The sequence below is a fragment of the Xyrauchen texanus genome, chromosome 1 (assembly GCF_025860055.1).
Source record: "Xyrauchen texanus isolate HMW12.3.18 chromosome 1, RBS_HiC_50CHRs, whole genome shotgun sequence".
Taxonomy (NCBI): domain Eukaryota; kingdom Metazoa; phylum Chordata; class Actinopteri; order Cypriniformes; family Catostomidae; genus Xyrauchen; species Xyrauchen texanus.
In genome coordinates this window covers 44326840-44349151 of record NC_068276.1, presented here as the reverse complement: position 1 = coordinate 44349151, position 22312 = coordinate 44326840, and the positions used below count along the sequence as shown (strand labels likewise).

At 38.3% G+C, this 22312-nt stretch overlaps 1 pseudogene; it reads right to left on the bottom strand.

Annotated features, from left to right (window-relative positions):
- Nucleotides 1-1722: 1722 nt before the first annotated feature.
- On the bottom strand, nucleotides 1723-17600 carry LOC127645436 (zinc finger protein 507-like; annotated as a pseudogene).
- Between the last annotated feature and the right edge of the window lie 4712 nt (nucleotides 17601-22312).

The window sequence follows — 22312 nt, the reverse complement described above, 5'->3', positions numbered from 1 at the left end:
ATCAGAGCAAAAACCAAGCCATGAGGTCAAAGGAACTGCCTGCAGAGCTCAGAGAAAGGATTGTGTCGAGGTACAGATCTGGGGAAGGTTATAACAACTTTTGGCTGTATTGAAGGTTCCCAAGAGCAAAGTGGCCTCCATAATTCTTAAATGGAAGAAGTTTGGAACAACCAGGAGTCTTCCTAGATCTGGCCCCCGGCCAAACTGAGCAATTGGGGGAGAAGGGCCTTGGTAAGAGAGGTGACCAAGCACCCAATTGTCACTCTGCTAGAGCTCTAGAGATCATGTGTGGAGATGGGAGAAACTTGCAGAAGGACAACCATCACTGCAACACTCTGGGCTTTGTGGCAGAGTGGCCAGACGGAAGCCTCTCAGTGCAAGAAACATAAAAGCATCGGATTTTACACGGACATTGTGTTTTGGTTATGCTATACGCAATGCATAATTTAGCTCAGGAAACTCAGTAAAGGGATAACCTTTCGCTGTAAGGAGTCGTGTGACAAAACAACATTGCTTCAATCACAGTGGAGGTAGTCTTTGGTAGAAAAGCCAGCAAAACTACATCTGGTAAGAAACATAATTAAATGATTATACATGTTTGAGTCAAAAAATTAGAGTCTCTAGTTTCATCTGATATGACTTTATATGAAGTTAGGATGACAAAGTGGATTTCAAACTGTTCTGTGACCATTGTAGACAGACAGCACTCATTCACTGAATAGGGAGCATCCTATAGCTTTCCTATGCAGCTATGTGCATACACTTCTAACATCCGACCAAAAGTTCAGTTTCTAGCTGCAGATGATTTTTGGACCACTCAACTTGTTTGGCAGACACGAGACAATGGCAATCCATACATATATTCAGAATTTATAATGAATAAATATTATTTTCATATGGTTGTCAATAATTGGATGATGCTGGCCATTTCTTTGAATCAGAATTATTTATGCTAATTTCTAATTGGTAAAATGCTTCAGAACTGGCTATCACTTGTTTGACAGTGCCAAGAGAAATCATTTAGATTTTGTTTCCAAAGTAAAAAAAATTATATATATATATATATATATATATATATATATATATATATATATATATATATATATATATATATACAAATCATGCCATGGTCAAAATCACTGAGATAAAAAAAAATTATCATTCTGATGGTTGATGTGAATATTAACTGAAGCTCCTGATCCACATCTGCTTGATTTTATGCACTGCTGCCACATGATTGGCTGATTAGATAAATCGCATGGATGATTGTTGGTCCAGATGGGCTGGTTTGAGTATTTCTGTAACTGCTGATCTCTTTTGATATATTCATGCACAACAGTCTCTAGAATTTACTCCGAATGGTGCCAAAACAAAAAACATCCAGTTAGTGGCAGTTCTGCAGATGGAACGCCTTGCTGATGAGAGGTCAACAGAGAATGGCCAGACTGGTTCGAACTCTACTTTGGTAGAGTAGGTTGTGTAAATGACTGAAAAAAAATAAATACATGAGATATTGCGATTAACTACAAGAAAACATAGCATATATATTTGCATGTTTATTAGGTGGTACTGGTTACAAATAAAAATGAAAACTAAAAAATGCACACAGCAGTCAATCTCGGGTCTCAGAAGGTTAGACATATTTACATAATTTATACTGTGTGTGAAAATATTCTAAAATCACATTTTATAAAGTGTGATATGAATGTGAATGTCCCCTTCTCACCGGCTGCTCTGTTAAATGGCCTCATTGATGGCTTTGTTCACTTGCTCATAGTTGTAATTCGGATCTCCTGCGTGTTTCCACATGTGGGATTTGAGAGATGGTGGGTGGCTGCACACATATCCACATAGGGAGCACCTGTGACTAGATGAAGATTCAATTATGCCCATTGTTCCAGCAAAGTCATGTTTTTTCTTTTTGCTAAAGAAAGTGCTAAAATTACAGATATAACAAGACACCAGTTCTTTCTACAGTATAGTACAAAGTACTGACTCAATTTACTATCCAAATGCTGTTTAAAGCATTAACATTTTAAATGATTGCATGTTTATTTTCGAATGTGCATTTGTGCCTCACTGTAATGAGGCTGTATGCATAATGGGCATATGCATTTCTTTGGGATGTATTAAAGTAAAAACAGTTGGTTATGACTTAAGTGAATTTTAACAGGAGGGACAAAAATATATCAAAATATGCATATCCCTGTAATTGGGCATTGCAGTGTAAATGGAGAAAAATAGACATTGCCACACCACGGATGTCAACCAGCTCCTAATCGCTTCTCACGTGCTCCAATGCGCACGCTCTCAGAGGCTTGCGCCAAACTCCTGCGAAAATATTAACAAAAGCAAGTATAAACTGTGAGAGTGAATCCAAGTACTTCCTAGTTCATACATACAGTGTAAACAACAACAAGTGACACAGGAGAGGCATGATTATTCTATTTCTGTGGAGTGATAAAATTACAAAACAAATTCTCAAAGATTTTGCTTCATGACAAAGAGCGTGTGGGTTTAATCAAAGCATTAAAATAATGTGTGAAAATTAAGAAATTAGCACAGAAATATTTTACTACTTCATAATAGGCCTATAATAAGATTATATTCTATAAAAAACTAACAAAATACTGTATGAATTCAAAAAACATCAGTGTAAATGTAAAACTGACCAACAAGTTGACCAAAAAGAGAGACATATTTTAAGTATTTAGAAATATTTGTATTTAAAACTTTATTTGTCATGTCATTCATAAGTTTCTAAAGCCTAAAAAGAAAATCACACATCCCTAATTTATTATTTTATTTATATATTTTAAGTTAAATAAAACGTGACTTGACATGTATGAAGCACACATGCAGAAAAAAGTAAATAATTACAATTTATATGACAATTAATCATGAAAGCCCTTAAAGAGACAATTCATCTTGACAACCCTAAACAGACAATTCATTGTCAGTCATTGTTATTTATTTGACAATTAATCGTCAGCCAAATTTAATAATTGTGACAGCCCGAACAACAGCATTTACAAGAAAAAAAGCAAATAACTCTCTTTATTTATTTGTTTTTCATTACTGACTTGTTTACTTTGAATAATTAACTGAAAAATGTCATGTGCCATTATTTAAATTAAATATTCAAATTTTCACATTAAAAGAATAGTCCACCAAAAAAATAAAAATTTACTCATCCCAGATTTGTATTAATTTTTTCTTCTTCTGAAGATTTTTAGAAGAATATCTCAGCTCTGTTGGTCCATAAAATGCAAATGAATTGTGGCAAGAACTCAGAAGGTCCAACAAGGACATAAAGGCAGCATAAAAATGTAGGATCAGAGTAGCCAGACAGAAAAAAAATTATGAAGAATTATAACAGAATTTCACCAAGCTCTGTGCAGTGCAGAAGTCCAGGAAGGCTCAGAGTAAAGCTCAGAGGAAGCCCTTCTCTTTTCTGCGCCACAACAAACACACGTGACGGTCCTCCCTGCAGTAATTCAGGTAGTGACTAGGAATGTCCTGATACCATTTTTTGGAGAACAAGTACGAGTACAGATACTTCATTTTTGGTACTCGCCGATACGGAGTCCGATACCTGTTTTTTTTGTTGTTGGGTTTTTCTTTCATACTCCAGTATTTAAATGTTATCATCAAAATGGTGCTTAAATAAATGAAATAAAACTTTAATCAAATGAAAATATAACAATTCATTTTCAACATAATATTGTTGGTTATCTGAGTTACTGTAGACTTTGTCAGTTCGCACCAGTCTGGGCATTTCTGTCCACATAACAGCCGCTCACTGGATGTTTTTTTGTTTTTAGCACCATTTGGAGTAAATTCTAAAGACCGTTGTGTGTGAAAATTATAGAAACACTAAAACCAGCCCATCTGTCACCAACAATCATCCATGCGATTATCTAATCAGCCAATCGTGTGCCAGCAATGCGGTGCATAAAATCATGCAGATACAGATCAGGAGCTTTAGTTAATGTTCACATCAACCATCATAATGGGGGAAAACAAATATTTCTGTGATTTGGACCGTGGCATGATTATTGGTGCCAGATGGGCTGGTTTGCGTATTTCTGGAACTGCTGATCTCCTGGGATTTTCATGCACAACAGTCTCTAGAATGAACTCAGAATGATGCCAAAAAAACAACAACAACAACAACAAAAAAAACATCCAGTGAGCGGCAGTTCTGTGGACAGAAATGCCTTGTTGATGAGAGAGGTCAACAGACAATGGCCAGACTGGTTCGAACTGACAAAGTCTACGGTAACTCAGATAACCACAAGAATTGTCTACGGTAACTCAGATAACCACAAATGCTGCATAACAGAGAATCACAGATGTTAGATACTGCTTAAGTATAATACAATTACAACTGATTTATTATTAGTATTAGTAGTAGTAGTACAGTACATAACTTTACAGTAGTGATATATTTCTGTCATAACTTTTTCCTATTAATTTACCTTTAATTTTGACTGAGCTTTTATTTTGAAGTGAGTTTCTGTGTTGTTTTGACTAAGGAGCTATGATGTCGGCAGCTTCCCACTCTGGAAAAGCCGGTCACTATATGACTCAGTAATTATTAAACAGCAAAAGGCTGCTATTTAATTAAATAAGTATGTATTCTGTATGTGCAAAAGTTGCTACAACGTGAATTTGCACTCTGTTTACTAGCATTTGCAACAAAAAGAGTGTGCGATGCTCATGACTGTGTGTTTTTCGTGTATGAGCCTTGGAGGAGCCTTAAAGGGCACCTATTATGGAATTTTGAAAATTACCTTTCATGTAGTGTGTAACATAGATTTAAGTGAACAAAAACATCCTGCAAAGTTTTATATATGAAAGTTCACCGTAAAAAAGGTTATTGTCTCTCAAAAGTAGGAGTCGACTCTGAGTCAATGTAATGAATCGTTTTTCCAACGAGTCATTTTTCTTTTTGTTGTGACGTCAAGGCGAAAAATTATCAAATTGGCCGTGCCCACTCATTGCGCGCGCAGACACCAGGGAAAACTTGAAAACATTATGTTGACAACAAGACGCTGTGTTCTGAGGCCCAGGGATGAGCATGTGAAGAATCAGTGGCTAGAGTTTATATTTACAACTATACCACACAAGTATAGCCCGAACCTTGTGCTGTGTTTGTGTAATTGTAATGACGATTGCTTTACGAACATGAATGCTTTCAAGTGTGGATTCGCGAGCCGGTTGATACTGAAGGAAGGTTCAGTACCAAGTTTATTTGGATCAGCTTCCTCCTCCGAATCACAACCTGTAAGTATTATTAATAATTGTTGCTTTTATGTGTTTTTTAGCATGCTTAATAAGTATTTGTGTGTGTTGTGTAAGTTACGCTCAGCGCAGCTTCTAGGTCTCCAATGTCAATTTTTTGGAAATATGTGAAATGTTTGTCGATGTTATTGGAGTTGTCATAAAGAATAGAGCAATAACTTGTAGTAATGCAGTGCTTTACTAATATGTTTATGCGTTGGGCTAACGCAAACAATAACTGATTGGGTGTTTAACACCGAACTTTGGGCTATGATCGCTAACATAAATCAACTCAAATTCCTTCTCTTATTTTGATTTTTTTACTACAAAGCGGTGATGGATGTTCCGTTTCCGACAATCTCTGCACAGAGTACACCAATCACAACTGACTGGGTCATCTGACCAATCACCGCAGATTAGCGTCACGCAAAGGAGGGGTTTGGAAAAATGAGTGGTTGAACGAATCATTTGGGAGTCGGTGAGCAAATCAGGTAAACATAAATGCATATTATAAGACAACAAAAGTGTTTTTTGTCATTGCATGCATGTAAAACTGTTGTTGGGGACTCCCAAAACAATATTAGGAACATTTTAAATGCCATAATAGGTGCCCTTTAAAAGGTATGAGCACAACACTGTCCCCACACATTCACAAGCGCTCACATTTTAATTCAAACAAACTATACACTGATCAGCCACAACATTAAAACCACTAACAGGTGAAGTGAATAACACAGGTGACATTGTAATAATATAATCAGTGTTATTCAATATAATCAGTCAAGGGGTGGGATATATTAGGCAGCAAGTGAACAGTCAGTTCTTGAATTTCATGTGTTGGAAGCAGGACAAATGGGCAAGCGTAATGATCTGAGCAACTTTGACAAGGGCCAAATTGTGATGGCTAGACAACTGGGTCAGTGCATCTCCAAAACAGCAGGTTTTGTGGTGTGTTCCCAGTATGCAGTGGTATACCAAAAGTGGTCCAAGGAAGGACAACCGGTGAACTGTGACAAGGACATGGGTGCCTGACATATGACATATTATAGTTTTTTTGGTATCGGAGCATTTTTACAAGTTAAAGTACTAGTGCATGAGCGTGGTATCGGACCCAATACCAATACCATTATTGGAACATCCCTATTGACAACCACATTTTTTTAAATTCCATGCAGTGTTCAGAACCGAACTGAACAACTATTTGTTAAAGATGTGATCAATAGTGTGTGTGAGATGTGTCCATCTTCTCCTGGTGTAAATCACACAAATAGAGGTATGTGTCTTTGATCATTAATATATTCCAGTTGGTCTCTCCACTGTAGGTTCTCTCATCACCCCTGAGGTTTCGGAGTAACCTACACATTACAGTCCAGCATGAGCACATGCATGCTTTTTAACAACAGCTGCTTAGACATGCATAAACAAAACACAGTGATTCTGTTGACGGCAGCTAACTAAACATTGCCAGATCTGTGGTGGATAATCTTTTTGCTCAAAAACAGGGAACATAAAACAGGTTAAACTGGTGGCATTCATGTTTCATATTCACAGGCACAAGACGCTGAAGCATTGCTATGGAAATATTTTGTCAATCATTGCAATTGCAGGAGTCAGTCCTGTATTCCGTACATACATGAAACGATAATTTAGGGTATTCACAAATGCATTAACATGCAGTTGTCACTCCCAAATCTTTGTAGTGTGTACGTGGCCTATGTGCTATTTGGAGCTTCAAAGTTCTGGGCACCATTCACTTGCATTAAATGGATCAACAGAGCAAAGATATTCTTCAAATATTTTTAGTTTTCTGTAAAGAAAGCAAGCAATACATGTACATGGGCAGGGCTCCAGACTGCGACCAAATGGTCGCATTTTGCGACCAAAATTTGAGTGTGTGCGACTGAATTTTACATCCAGTCGCACATGTGCGACCAGTAAATTTGTGCATTTTTTTTTACAAGTTAAACGTGGAAGTTGCGCGTTAATGAATCCGGAATGTGATGAGTGTGAGAAGAATAGGGAATGGCCACTGTAACTGGCTAATGCGTGGAGGGGGAGGGTCTATAATCGACCATGCGTAAACATCTGTGGGAGACAGACAAAATATCACAACCTTCTATGCGCATCTGAGCAATGAAGCGAACTATTGACTCGTTCTTCCGACCTGCGGCTAGTGTGCCAGTGCCACAGTCTGATGATGTGTCCGAGGTTTGTGTTGCGAAAAAGTCCCGAACCCACCATTTTCGGGAAGAGTGGGTTCGAGATTTCAGCTGGCTGAAGTACTGTAAGGAGACGAACTCCATGAACTGCGAATAAGTCGCTACCCCAAAAATGCGGGAAACACTAAGTTTGCCGACAGTGCAGGCACTTCGCAGTTTAAACGCAATGCTTTAGTTAAACATAGTCTCAGCCTTAAGCACAGAGTATGCCGTGATATGTTCATAAATCAAAAAGCAACGCCACTGCCGGTTGCTTTTAGAAGACAAGAGGCTGTAAATCAGAGCGCAGATGAGGCAGAGATGATGTTGAAATTTAACACGGCCTACTTCGTTGCTAAGGAGGAACTACCCTTCACCAAATTCAAAAGCCAGCTCGACCTTCAAAGGAAGAATGGCTTAAAAATTAACTGAAACATACAACAACGATACAGCATGCGCACAATTTGTTGGAGTAATTGCAGATACTCTGAAGGGGAAGACTTACACAATGATCAAAGATGCTCCGTAACTTGTTACTAAGCACTTTTTCTGAATGTATCTATGGTATATTTTTTTATATATATTTGTACTGCCATGACAGCAATGGTGCTGTCGGTTTACCTTGTTGTTGCGTCTATAAAAGTGCACAATAAAATGTGAATTTGAAACAGCACATTGTCATTTCTGCATCTAATATCAAAGTATCTATTAATAGTACAGTGGAAATTAGTAGAAATGTGAATATTTGGTTAGCATGTTGATTTAAGGTGTGTGCCCCTAAATTTTCTGGTTGTGCCCCTAAAATTTTCAGTTGGGGGCCACTGTGCTCCTAGTGAAAAAAGTTAGTCTGGAGCCCTGATGGGTCGCAATTTTTGTGTGTTTGTTATTAATATTGTGTCATTATGCACACCAGAGTGAACGACACTTAAGCCTCTGTGCTTCGCAAGCTGTAATTCAGCATTTTTACATGTCCAGGGAGATTATATGTGACCCTGTCTGTGAAAACCCAGCTAAAGTCATTTATTTGTGATTCACTGTTTCTACATAAAATCATCCTACATAATGTAAAGAACATTATGTGAAAATATAACCTTGATATCTTTAATATTGACTGCGTAAGGCTATGTTAAATGTTTGCTGAATTTCAGGCTCAGAAAATAATGTTTTTTTAAGAAATTCCAATGTAAAAACAAGCTTATTGTAAATCTGCAATGCATTTGAACCATAATTATCCTGACTATACCATATACCACATTAAAGCTGAGATTCTCACATTTTCAGTGACACATTTATGGGAAAATTCTTAAAATAGGCCCATTTATTATGATGTGCATGACCAAAAAGCATAAAAACATTTAAACGAATGGTTGTACCACAAGAGCTTGATTGTAATCAAGTCAATTCAGTGGAATGATTTGTATAACTTTATTAGTAAAATGAAATATCAGTAGAAAATGTCATTAATATATAAATTAATATATAAATTTAATTCTCTTACTGGTCTATTGTGTAACATTTGGAATAAATTTGTAGTGGAAAAAATAAACACATTCAAGAGATAGTTCACCCAAAAATGGAAATTGTGTCATCATTTACTCACCCTCATGTTGTTCCAAATCTGTGTGAGTTTCTTTTGTTGAACACAAAAGATATTTTGAAGAATGTTGGTAATCAAACAATTGAAGGTAGCCGTTGACTGCCATAGTAGGAAAAAAAATACTATGGAAATCAATGGTTCCATCAACTGTCTGGTTACCAACATTTCACAATTCCTTTGTGTTCAACAGAAGAAAGAAACTCATACAGGTTTGCAACAACATGAGGGTGAGTACATGATGACATCATTTTAATTTTCAGGTGTACTATCCATTTAACAGTTCAGTCTCTTTCAGTCAACTTAATTAATTCATCACCCTGATGCATCAGCATCCAGAAAACAAATTATTTTGACATGTAGCAGGCCTAAAATGTCCTTAAAATAAGCTGATTATTATTGACAGAATATGTTGAGCTACAAAACAAATAAGCTGTTCTTAAAAAATTGCCGATGACACGAAAACATCTCTGGATTTCACATATGGGGTCACAAATCTGATGCTCACAAACATTATTTTTTCAGGACACAGCTGGTTGCACACTCACATATATAAAAGTTCACCTGTCCCGTTTCCCTGCCACTCATGATGCGTTGTGTGTGTTTGTTTTTGTGAAACTGATGTCATCATGCTTAAATCAGCAAAAAAAAAACACATGAGCAAGTGTGGACCTGAGTAAAGGTTGCTTTCTGACTCATGCGAACCACGCCATAGTCCCAGTGCAACCGAACTCGGACCAGCTCCTACAAGAAGTCTCGGTACTGTGGAAAACAGCTTTCACATTACCCATCTCTTCATATGAACTGTGCTCTGTTTTGGACTAAACTGCCAGTGATTGAAGAAATGTAATTGTTAGGTGAACTGTTCCTTATATATAGTTAACTTTCAAAATAAAAGTATTTAAAAAGCATATTAGCTTTTGCTGTTTTATCAAATTTGGTATGAAGAAGACAGTTTAATGGTACTGTATAGCCTATTAAAATGTTGATATCTTGACAACCCTACCTGTACTGTATGTAAGAGCTGTTTCTCACCTGTATTGCTCCAGAAGCTGCATGGTTTGGTGTACCTGTGGATGTCTCTTCATGTGGCTCTTCAAGCTATTCATATTAGTTGTGCAAAGTCACAGCTGCAGCACCTAGAGGGGTTGCGCCACACAGGATAAACAATTAGAGCAGCACAAGGCAGCAGTTTGAAGCGAGACCTTCTGGAGCACCTGTCAAGTGGGGTCAGGCATTGTTTGGCTGCATGCTTATTTGCGTTTTATGCAGGCAGCTGTTTGTTTGAATACTTGGAGAAATGCATCTGAAGTGCAAAAAAAGGCTGTTTGTAGAGAGGCTGAACTCAAAACGAGGCTTTTTTTGCATGCAATCAGGTGTATGTGTGCTTGTATTGAAGAGAAAAATATATTTTGCATCTAGTACAGTATAGCAAAAGGTCTTTGTCTTTACACAATAGGTAAAGGCAGCAGCAGACTTCTACTGAGCACCACTGCACCCTTGTGGTGATTACCGTTAATACTTTCATTTCATTCTATATCACATTTATTTTTTAAATATTTACACTAGCACACATCTGATGCTTTCTTATTCATTCTCCTTAGAATGTATAATTTACACACACACACAAAAAAAAAAAAAAATGGCTGAACATTTATCCTTGTTTAGAATGGAAAACTTGCTTTTCACACTGAATGGCTTATCAGAGATGTAGATTCAACGATAGATGCGCACCCCAACATATGTGGAACTGGTGTAGTCACATACATCGCATTTGCTCGGCTCACTGACAAAATCTGAATGAGAAAGAGAAATACATGATTAAAAAAAAAAAAAACTTGGGTCAGTGTGCTGCTGATGTGATCTATCCCATGCTGGTCTCTCTCATGGTTCCTCAGCTGACTCCGAGTGAGGTATTAATAAAACCATCATCAATTCTTCATTAATAAGTTTATTAATAAAGCAGCAGTGGAAGGGAGAGCAGTGCTGTCCAATATTAGAAACTCTGAACTCCATTGCAACAATCTACTGAAAATACTAGCTCTCTATCAGAAAGATTGAAACCTGCTCAAATACAGTGTAAACAAATTGCATTTAGGCTCTTAAAGGGGTCATGGCTTGCATTTTTTTTTTTTTTTTTAAATAGTTTTTATTAGTTGAATATGTTCCTTGAGGTTCACTTATAATATACAATTTTTTTGCACATATGTATTTGTAAAACTTGATCATTTTCAGAAACACATGCTTCTCCATTAAGACTTGAACAGTAAACTCTTATTGGCTCTCTGTTATTGACTGAACTGCTCTCTACTTGCCATTTCACTGCTCACCACTTCTGTTTAAATCCTCATGTCAGGGACCCTTAAAGGAATATTCCTGGTTCAATACAAGTTAAGCCCAATCAACAGCATCTGTCCTTCTTTTAAAAATTCCAATCTGTCAACATTAAAATACTTACGGTTTCAAAATTACAGCCACAAGATGTAAACAAAATGCACGTTAAAATAATTGTGTTATAAAACCACATCATAACATTTTATGTATAAATTTATATTTACAACTTTGTTTTTAATGACACTTATATCATGACGACTAAATAAAATTATAAATATAGAAACAAAATTATTATTTCTCTTAATTTTCAATATTTTTCTTTTGTATGATAAATATAATTTTTGGCACATCTGAATACATTGCTTAAAATAAAAGCTATACATTTTTTGGTGGTTGGGCCAGTGAATTTGTTGGTAGGGCAAGTAAAATCAGAACTACGGTCCCAAAACAGGTCAGAAGAAACCATATCCTTATTGTTGAGACATTTGTAGAGCGTTCATGCAGTCGCTCGATGACGGTCAAAAGAGAAATACTGATGCCAGCTTTGGAGGGTCCCTCAACAAGCACATCTCTCGAACCTCTTGGACTCTGAAGGCTGAGGTTAAGAAGAGCAGCTGGAGCTCCAATTGCACCAGTAAGCTCTCCTGAGGATGCCTTAGGGTTGGCAGTGGCAGCAATCGCTATAATTCACTGGCCTGTATCAGGGTTTTGCATTCTCAGGCCATGGATGTCTTTAACAGCTGTTTTGCTAAGCTCAGGGGCTCTCATGGGCATGGCCACCAGTGCCTCGGCAGCCAAAGAATGCAGCCGAAGAGACTCTGAATAAGTCCTCCTCTGAACTGGTGGAACAATTTCATCTGATGGAGAACCTGTAGGCACCATTTCCTTCTCCAGTTGTCGATCACCTCCATTCCAACCAATCATGACCTTCTCCTCTTGCTTTAAGTATATGTGGTGGTGTTGGCTCTCTAACTCCAGCTCCTCAGAGGCAAGGAGGGTCTTGTCTCCTGCCACCTCTGGACTGAGGAGCAAAGGCTTGCTTAACAAGGCTTGTTCTATGGCACAGGGGAGGCGTTCTACAATGACGTTGACATGGCCATCACTGCTGACGTTGGAGCTGGTGATCTTCTGCAGAGAACATGAGGCTATCAGAGCTTGCCTGCTGGCTTTCCGTCTCCAACTCCAGTTCCGTCTGTGCTTCTGGTGTCACAGGGATCTCCACTAATGGCTTCTCCGAGTCTTTAATAGACAAAATGTGGTTCAGGATGGGGATTTTGGTCTCCACTGTTTTCACGGCGAGAGTCTCCCCATGACAGTTCACTTCTAGTGAGGCACAATGCTCTAGCTTAAGGTTAGATGAGCAATGCATCATTTGAGATTTTCCTCCTACAGTTGTGGCTACAACTACAATTGTGGGACTACAATTGTAACATCCTTTCCTGCTTGAACCAAAGGAGGGCTGAAGCTATCAGGACAGTCCACCTGATCTTAAAATATATGGTACAGTCAACGAGACCAACATGTTTCCATGTGTGGGTCTGCAGAATGCTCCGTTGTCTGCATTCATACAACGCTCAAAGTTGTACCACTTTTTTGGCATTGAGGTCTCCTCGGATTCAAACTTGTTAGTCATCCTGTGCTGAATGCTCCTTGCTGATTCTGTCGTTAGCTCTTGTCATGGTCCCCCTCCTCCAGGTGGAGTCTTACATGTGCCACTAGTTCCTCTTGGTGGTTGGAGGTAAACTTACACTCTGAGCACATGAAGATGAGGTTGCTGTGATGCTTGTCATGATGCAGCAAATGCTCTTTTAACATCTCCAATGTGGGTGAGATATATTGGCACATATTGCACTGGTAGCCATTAGAAGTACGAGAACCTAGACATGAAGGCTCTTATTTGTATGCATTACAAGATGAGCAGCTATATGCAGGGCATTCCTCCTCCAGCTCTCTGGGTATTTTACAAGGTGTAGGCCCATCAGTTCTATACCTGCTGTCTGGAACAGGTACAGAAGCAAAGGTCAGCAAGGGCCGCTTTTTCCCCAGAGAATGTGCATTGCCGGGGCTGCTTCTCCAAAATCTTGTTGAGCTTCTTGATGACCTGGATGAGGGAGTCAGCAGCCTGCTTTTGCTGCTGCCTGTTCTGGTCCTCGCCATCATGAAGATGTGGGTCAGGGATGGAGACAGCATCCTGCTGGACCCTAGAGTGAGGCACAAAGACAGCAACACCACTGCTGTCCTCCATGCCTGAAAATATAGAAACCATGATAAAAAAATAAATAAAATCATAACATAGAAATTAATTAAACTTCCAATTTAAGCAAGCACAGTAAACAATAGTACAATGAGGGAAAAAAATACATTTTCAGCTCACAAGAAATTTTGAAATATTTGATTATCTGATATTTGTTTTAGGCTAAGCTTTACTTTGTCTATGAACCGGCAGCGGCCCTAAATACTCATTGACAAGAATAGCAATTACTTCACAATCCTATAAATATAACTTATTGGTAACTGTTTATTAAAGCTGCATTTTTTGGTTAAAAATTAACACAATTTAATTGTTGATTGAGTACATAAAAAACAATGTTCAAAACAGTGTGCTTACAACGATTCACTACGACAAGCCTACAAAAGTTCTTTGTATTTTGAGCTGTCGGGTCAGTTTTGGCACAAAATTACAGGTTTATGTCGTTCATCTTTATGTGAGAAGAAATATTGGCTGGGGAAACTACTCTGTTCAGTCTTTTAAGTTTAGTTATCACATTTTTTTTTATTTATCTACACAAAGCAATCGCATTTTGTCACAAAAGACAGAATCAAACAAACTGTAACAACATTACACATATGGCATTAACTAATTTTACAAATTAAACGCTTTTAGTTTTAAGTTGCTCTCACTAGGGCTGCACCTAACGATTATTTTTTTATCGATTAATCTAATGATTATTTTGCCGATCTTTCTAAAGATTTTTTATTATTATTTCTTGATTAATATAACAATTAATTAACCCAAAATAAATATAAAAAACTAATAAATTATCTTCTCTTAAACACAAACAAAGGTACAAGAAACAAAGTGTGTACTGCAGGGCATTATTCTGCAACAAAAATAGCCCTGTTTTAACTGGTAATCTCTATTTTACAGTCCAACATTAATTTTATTTTGGAGAGATTTTATGTTGGACTGCTAAACTCGAGGTTGCACGATGTTTTGATATTCCTCTTGAAAGTGACTTGAATTTTACATTTGTTTAATTTATTTTGTTGTTGAATTGCTAAATGTAGATTAATTTTATTTTATTTTATTTTGGAGCGATTTTAAGAACTTGTTCAATTCGAATATAAGGAAAGTGCAAGTTTTTTTAGCTGCAGTTTGTTCTTTGGGGAATCCATGCTTAAACCAGGTGATGCCATTTTAATTATTCCATTGCGACGCACCGATGCATGTTATGCAAATCGACATATTTCTGTAATCGATAACGTCGATTATGTCGATGAATCGTCCCAACCCTAGCTCTCACGCACTCATGCGGATTCAGGGAGCACCATCTCCTGACAGCTTTCAGTTTACACATGGCCTCGGACCGCCTGCTTAGAACATCATGGATGACTGTCTTGCAACATTCGTGAGTCAGAGGGACACAGAGTTGATCCAGGCTGATTGTCATGCACACTTCAGTGGAATTTTTAAGCGCTCACAAGAAGAAAACTGGATTTGTTCACAAGTTTTGTGTGGTTCATGAATTACATCAGTTAAAACAAGGTATCCACATATTTGTGGAAAGTATATGATATTAGTTTTATTGATATTTGCCATTTTATCAGTCCAACATAAAATAATTTTACAGTTAAATAATAGCAATTTGAGTAACACTTTTTTTCTAACAGAAATAACTAAAACTTGTGCATTCTTAATCAACTCTCAGTAAAAGAAAAATTTGTAACAAAATTCACAAAGTAGCAACCTAATAATGAAAATTAGGGGTCACGATTGTGAAATTTGGCTGACAATTAATTGTCATTTAAATTCTGCTGAGTTGAGTTTTAATTACCTTAAAGCCAGTAGTGTAGTCTAGGGCATATGCAGGTATATGTTGTATGCCCACCTATCGTTCTTAGGATTTTGCGTATGCCCACCTGATATGTATGGCCGCCAGAATAACGAGTAGGCTTTTGAGCCTGAACTTTTTCAATCTATTAACACAATGTCACTTTTTTTTTTCTCTCTATACGCACATGGGGCAGCGAGAGGCGGGAGCACAACTGATGGCACAGGCAAGATAGACAGCCAGACTAAGCTGATCCACCAATCAGAATGTTCATTTCAGTTAGTGGTGGGACATATACAGCATCTAATGCTGATGCACAAGCATGCCTGGAGTAACCATAATTTGGCCAGTTAATTTATTTTCCTGCTAAACTTTGTGAAAATACTGGATGTTATGGCACCCATGCTAGTTTTTGATGCTCTTTGCAGATGCTGGACAACTGTGTGGAGGAAGTCAAACATCACAAAAGGCGTGAGGGACATTCTAACCGACACTGACAAGGAAACCAGCTAAAACGTGCCATGCACCAACAATTGTGTCATCTGTGATACAGATGTTTTAAACCACACCTTATCACCTTTAATAAAATTCAGTTTGAATTATGTAAGATATTAGAAAAAAATAGTTTTGCTTTCAGATTTTCAAATATTGTCTACAGACTTAAACCATTAAGAACCTAATGAAGTGTTTTATAATAGAAAAAAGACAAATTTACAAAACTGTCAAAACTCAAGATATTATGCTTCCTTAGAATGATGCAGTGATGCCATCTTACAGATTTCTGGTCCATTACTTTTAATGCTTGTTTATATAATGACTCTTGACCGTCGACTGTGAGTGACGTCTCTTCCCAAGACAAACACGCCCCATAGCATAATCCCACCCTTGACCCTGATTGACAGGTTTCCGTGTAAGGCATCAATGGAAATACTAAGGGAATTAGTATTCCATTTGAGTTTTGGCTGGCTACATACGCGACGCTGAGAAAGTGAAAAAGCAGACGTGGTAATTGAAATTGCTATTTAAATATGACAGGGCCAAAACTCGTAAGATATGGGAAACACAGTTGCAAACGGACTTTGCTTTTCCATTTGAAATCTGGCAGTCACTGTGCGTTCGCTTAAACGAAAATGCAAACGGTAAAGATTTGCAATTGCGTTTGGATTATGTCACATTTTATGCGTCCACAAATTGAAAACGCAATTGCAAATACAATTTGCAATTCCTTTTGAATAATGTCCGGAAAATCATTCCATACTAGAGACATAGGTCATCATTAAATGAACAGAAACAGTTCTAGAGACAGTTTAGACTGTGTTGTAGCCTAATGTTGTACTTCAGGCTTGTGAGAGTTTAACAGTTCTAATTAAATTTCGAGTTGGACATTCATAACTTGCACATCAGTATAAGATTACGTATACAGGAAGCGTTTTATGTTTCACGCTGCAGATTCAAAAGAACCGGCTCATTAGAATGGTTCTTTCGGGAGCGGACTATACCGGAATCACCATATGCTTGGTGTTGTTGATTGAAAAGAACCGGCTCATTTGAATAATTATTTTGGGAATCAAACTGTACCAGAAGTGCATATGTTTCACGCTGTAAAGTTCTGGCTCGAGACTCGTTCGACTGGGAATTAAATACACAGGTAGAGTCAATAGAGGTATTGACTATAAGGAGTTTTATGCTTTTGACCATTTTTTTTTGTGAGATTAAATAGGTTTAAAAAAAAAATCTCAAAACACACTGTCCGACTGAAGAGCTGATGTTTAGAGACAGAAACCTGGTGGCAGATAGCCTAATAACTCACTAAATCAGTGCACGATATTGAAGTTGAACTGAAGTTGTGCAGGAGGTGTGCTTTGGAACATGGTATCCATAATAACCGTAGAGACGCAAAGTGAGAAAGGGGCAGGACATTTCTGACAACAGGAGACACACACACTACAACATGAGCTGTAAAAAAAACAACTGCGCTGTTTAATTAACAGCTCAGCGTCGTGCGACTGTCACATTCAACGGAGCGCTACTTACTGATGCAGCAGTTGTGTCTGATCTTTAGCCTCAGTGCTCGTGATGCCCAGCTTTTATCCCTAGGCTATTAAAGTGCTTCACTCTGGACCCAAAATTGCAAGAATGGAGCGCCAATCACATGACTTGTGGCTGGTCATGTGATCGTGTAACACCAGCCCCAGTTAAGCGCTTCTACTTTTGGGTTTTGGCGTATTCTGCACCTTAGACACATACCGCCACCTACTGTTCTTTTTTTCTGCTCTATATAATAGACATCCATATTCAATAATGGTCTTTAACATACCTCTATATATATATATATATATATATATCAGTGCTTTTTTACATGCACCCCATCCAGAACCAGATATGGCCCTCATCAAATTTGTACAATTTTTACCTTTATTCTCTATCATATTTATATGTGTTCTCCATGCATACTTGTTATCAAACCATAATCCCAGATACTTAAAAACTGTAATAATTTTGGACTTATAACACTTCCACATGGTACTCCACACTCTATTTTATATGTTGTATTATTATCTATAGACTAGTATCTATTAGTTAAAAACTGCAGAATCCAGTTATACATCCTCCCTTGTATACCCATTTTATGTAGCTTGATTGATAATCCTTCTTTCCACACTGTCATGTGCCTTTTCAATATCAAAATACACTGTTATAAATTTTCCTTTAGGATCAATGCATTTTCTATTCCTTTGCTAAATTCCATTAGTGCATCCAATACAGAGAGAGAGAGAGATACATCTTATTTGTACAGGAATTTTGTCCTTCTGAGTGGCAAACTTCTCATTGACCTTATTATTGAAGTCAGGAATGCGTTGATATAATTTCCACCTCTTCGTTGTGCTTTCTTACCATGATTCCGTGGTCTTCATCCAGTTGTGTAGCTATGTTGACTCTGCCAAGGATTGCTAGATTGACAGTATTGTCCATATGTGTTCTTGTAGAATCATGTTTCTTCGTCCTCTCTGATAACTGTTTTAGGTCCCTTAATCCTAAAACAATTCATGTTCCATCTGTCCCTGTCATTTTAAAAAGTAGACATTGAAAGCAAAATAAGGCATTTGCATGACTACATCCAGCTAGCCAAGCCTTTCTGCTGGAGCAAGTATGGGAGAAGCATTGCGTGTACATTTTGCTCTTTTCGCTAGCCTGTAGTTTGATGTTGATGTCAGGTTGATCTGGGCCAAGCTCTTTTACCTGTATTTCCCCTTCTGTCTCTCACTTCGACGTCTGTTGCCCCCCGGCATGCTCGATGACTTCCGTCCAAGCTCAAGGTGAGAGCTGCTTGCCTCACGGCCAGTCTGCTTACTCCCTCGAGCCCCCCGAGCCCTCCGAGCTGGATGATGAGTTCGCCGCTGCATCGGAGAGCGTTCCAGCGTCTGACGCGGAAGACTTGACTGGACTACGAAGGTCACAGTTGAGGGCTGCGAAGGTCACAGCAGGGACACTCGGGCAGGCGATGGCCACCCTCATTATTGCCCTGCTGCTGCACCATTGCGGGCCATGCTTATCTGCTCGCCGAGGGCGTCCTCCTGTGGCTTCCAGACAACAGGCAGCTCCACCCCAACCTGGGCCCAGCTCTCAGCCCCAGCGTCGAGCATCCCAGAGGAAGCGCACGCTCCCCATCTCCCGAACATCCTCGAGGACCCGGAAGGCTCAGTACTAGGTCCTCCCCTTCGGCATGTCCCTGTCCTCTCATGTCTTCACAAAGGTCGCAGAGGCAACCCTTGCCCCACTAATGGAAATGTGTTTCTGCATACTCAATTACCTCGACGACTGGCTCATCCTAGCCCACTCTCGAGAGTTACTGTGTGCCCACAGGGACCAGGTGCTCAGGCACCACAGCCGTCTAGGGCTTCAGGTCAACTGGGAAAAGAGCAAGCTCATCCCAGTTCAGAGCATCTCTTTTCTCGGCATGGAGTTAGACTCAGTCTCAATGACAGCATGCCTCACCAACGAACACGCACAGTTGGTGCTGAAACACCTTATTCAAGCCAAGCACAGCGGTTCCTTTAAAACAATTCCAGAGGCTCCTGGGGCATATGGCATCCTCTGCGGTGGTCGGACCACTGGGGTTGATGCATATGAGAACGCTTCAGCACTGGCTCCAGACTTGAGTCCCGAAATGGGTATGTTCATACAGTGTGTTCATCATCCCCGCCTGCCGCTAGACTTTCAACCCCTGGACAGACCTCTGTTTTCTGCGGACAAGAGTCCCCCTACAGCAGGTGTCCCGACATGTTCTAGTAACCACTTTACCTCCAAATAAAGGATACCTTCAAACAGGGTTGGGCGCCTTGTGCGATGGGCACGCAGCCGCTGGCTCCTGGACGAGGCCCCGGCTGGGTTGTCACATCAACTGCCTAGAGTTGCTGGCTGTAATACTTGCCCTACGGAGGTTTTTACCGCTAATACGGGGCAAGCATGTCTTTTCATTGCTGTGTCCAGTACGTGCTTTGCGTACCTATGTGGACCGCACTCAGAGTCATCTAATCATCTAATGTGTCCTCGGATGGTTTCCTTGTTATATTAATATCTGGATAACTTTTTTAATATTTTTTTCTCTTTTATTACTATATTCACTGTCCTGATTCAGTTTGTATAGTTCAGCAAATGTCTTTCCAGTTAAATTAGCTTTGTCCTTATCAACTTTGCATACAGATCAACTTTTTGTCATTACTGGTATAGGTGTATACTTTACCACCCCTTCTCTGTAGCATGTTCGATACTTCGCTTATATTGGTCTCTTTCCCAATGATTAAACAAAATATTCTCCATACTTAAAAATTCACAACTTGATTTGAATTATTGATATTCCAATACATTATCTAAACTAAGATTTTTCCTTAGTATTTTAAATGCATAATTTATCACTCAGATTGCCTTAGTACACTCCTTTTTCTTTTGCCTGTGCTTCTGTGGATGCTATTTTCTGAAGCATTATGGTAGCATATATACATGCTACCATACTTTCAGCCTCTACATCAATAGATACATTTTCATTTATGATATTACTATTTGTTATACATAATGATTTAAATAACTCCCGGTTTGCTTTAATAAAGCTCCATTTTCCACACATATATTTGCCTATATTGTCATACCCTTACATATTTTGTGCAACACACTGGGAAGTGATCCCTAGCCATGGGCATTTCTAGTGTATTCCATTCACTTCTGTTTGCTGGGGAGGCAGACACTAGTGTTTGATCTAAACTTTAAATCTTACCTGTCATTATATTTATTCTTGTGCAAGTTCCATCATTCAGACATAGCAATGTTCGATCTTCCATAAAGTCGTCAACTACTTCCCCATTTGTGTCAGTGTTTATACAACCCCATAGTGTGTTGTGTGCATTAAAATCCCCACACCATATTTCCATCCCTTTAGATTTAGATTTATTGATTGTTCTCAAAACATTCATTGACAAAGACTTACATGGATTATATAGGTTGAAAACCATAATACTTCCTTCTTCCCTATACATCTCCACAGCAACGCACTCTGTTTCCTTAGATACTCTTTCTTCTCTATAAGTCAAATTATTTCTGATAAATTGAATCACTCCTCCTCCTCTTCCTTGACTTCTTTCTGACAGCACTACATCCATTAATTCTTAAATCATATTTTGGTTGCAACCATGTTTCTTGTAGCTATATTATATCTGGCTTGCTAGTTACTTCATTAATGATTTTTATAAGTTCTTGTCCATTTGCAAAGATACTTCTAATGTTCCACTGTAAGATGTTTAGCACCATTATACTAATTAGACATCAGAGATACTTCCTCATTAGCATAATACATCAGTAGGTTATGTATGATTTCTTCTGACACATCCTTAATATTCAGAAATTCAGCCACCGTTTCAACTGTGGTCTGATCTGATCGTCTCTTCTGGTTAGCAATTAATTTAACAACCTTAACAATAAATGCCACCAATCTAGACTTGTCAACTTCCAGTGTATTTTCAGGTACGAAACATTTATGTGAACATTTGGTCTGTTCTTTTGTTGTGTTCTTTTGCTAAGCCTGCATACAATTCTCTTAAGGGTTCTTCTACCCTGTTATTTAGTTTAATTTCTTTCATTGTGTTACATGCTTTCACAGCTTCTGCGTATGTAGTTTTGTTTACTGTCTTGTATTTTTGTATTTCTTACTCTTGTTTTTGTAAAAAAAAAAACATCCTTTTTATGTTGCACTGTGTTCTCCATTGCAATTACAGCATTTACTAGCCATTGTCTTACATTGTTCGTATTCATGCTCATCTCCACATTTTAAACATCTTTTTTTTTCCCTCTACAGATTGCTGCTACATGCCCTATTCTTTGGCATTTGTAGTATCTTAATGGTGGTGGTATGCATTCCCTTAATTGATAGTACATCATACCAAGTAAGAACTGATAAGGTATTGGATCCCGAAACTGTATCATTACACTGAGACTGTCCTGTTTCTTATATATGTGATATGAGTTGTTTAGCATCTAGTACTATCCATCCTTTTAAATTTGCTTTGATTTCTTCATTCAAAACTGATTTTGGAACACCTAAATTACTCCTTATTTCCTTCACTTTTTCCTATCTCTTTCACTGTTAACTTGCCTCCATTTATTGTTTTAAATTTCATAGTTTTGTCTTGTTGTTTTTGTGTATTCGCTACCATGATCACTCTGACACCCCTCAAACACTTGCCACTTTTTATTGCTCCAAAACTCATTTCTATGGTCGTCCTGATTTTTCCTCAAACTCTAATAAGATTTTGCCCTCCTTTTCATTCTTTTTGTGTTCACTTGTGATGCCTGGTTTT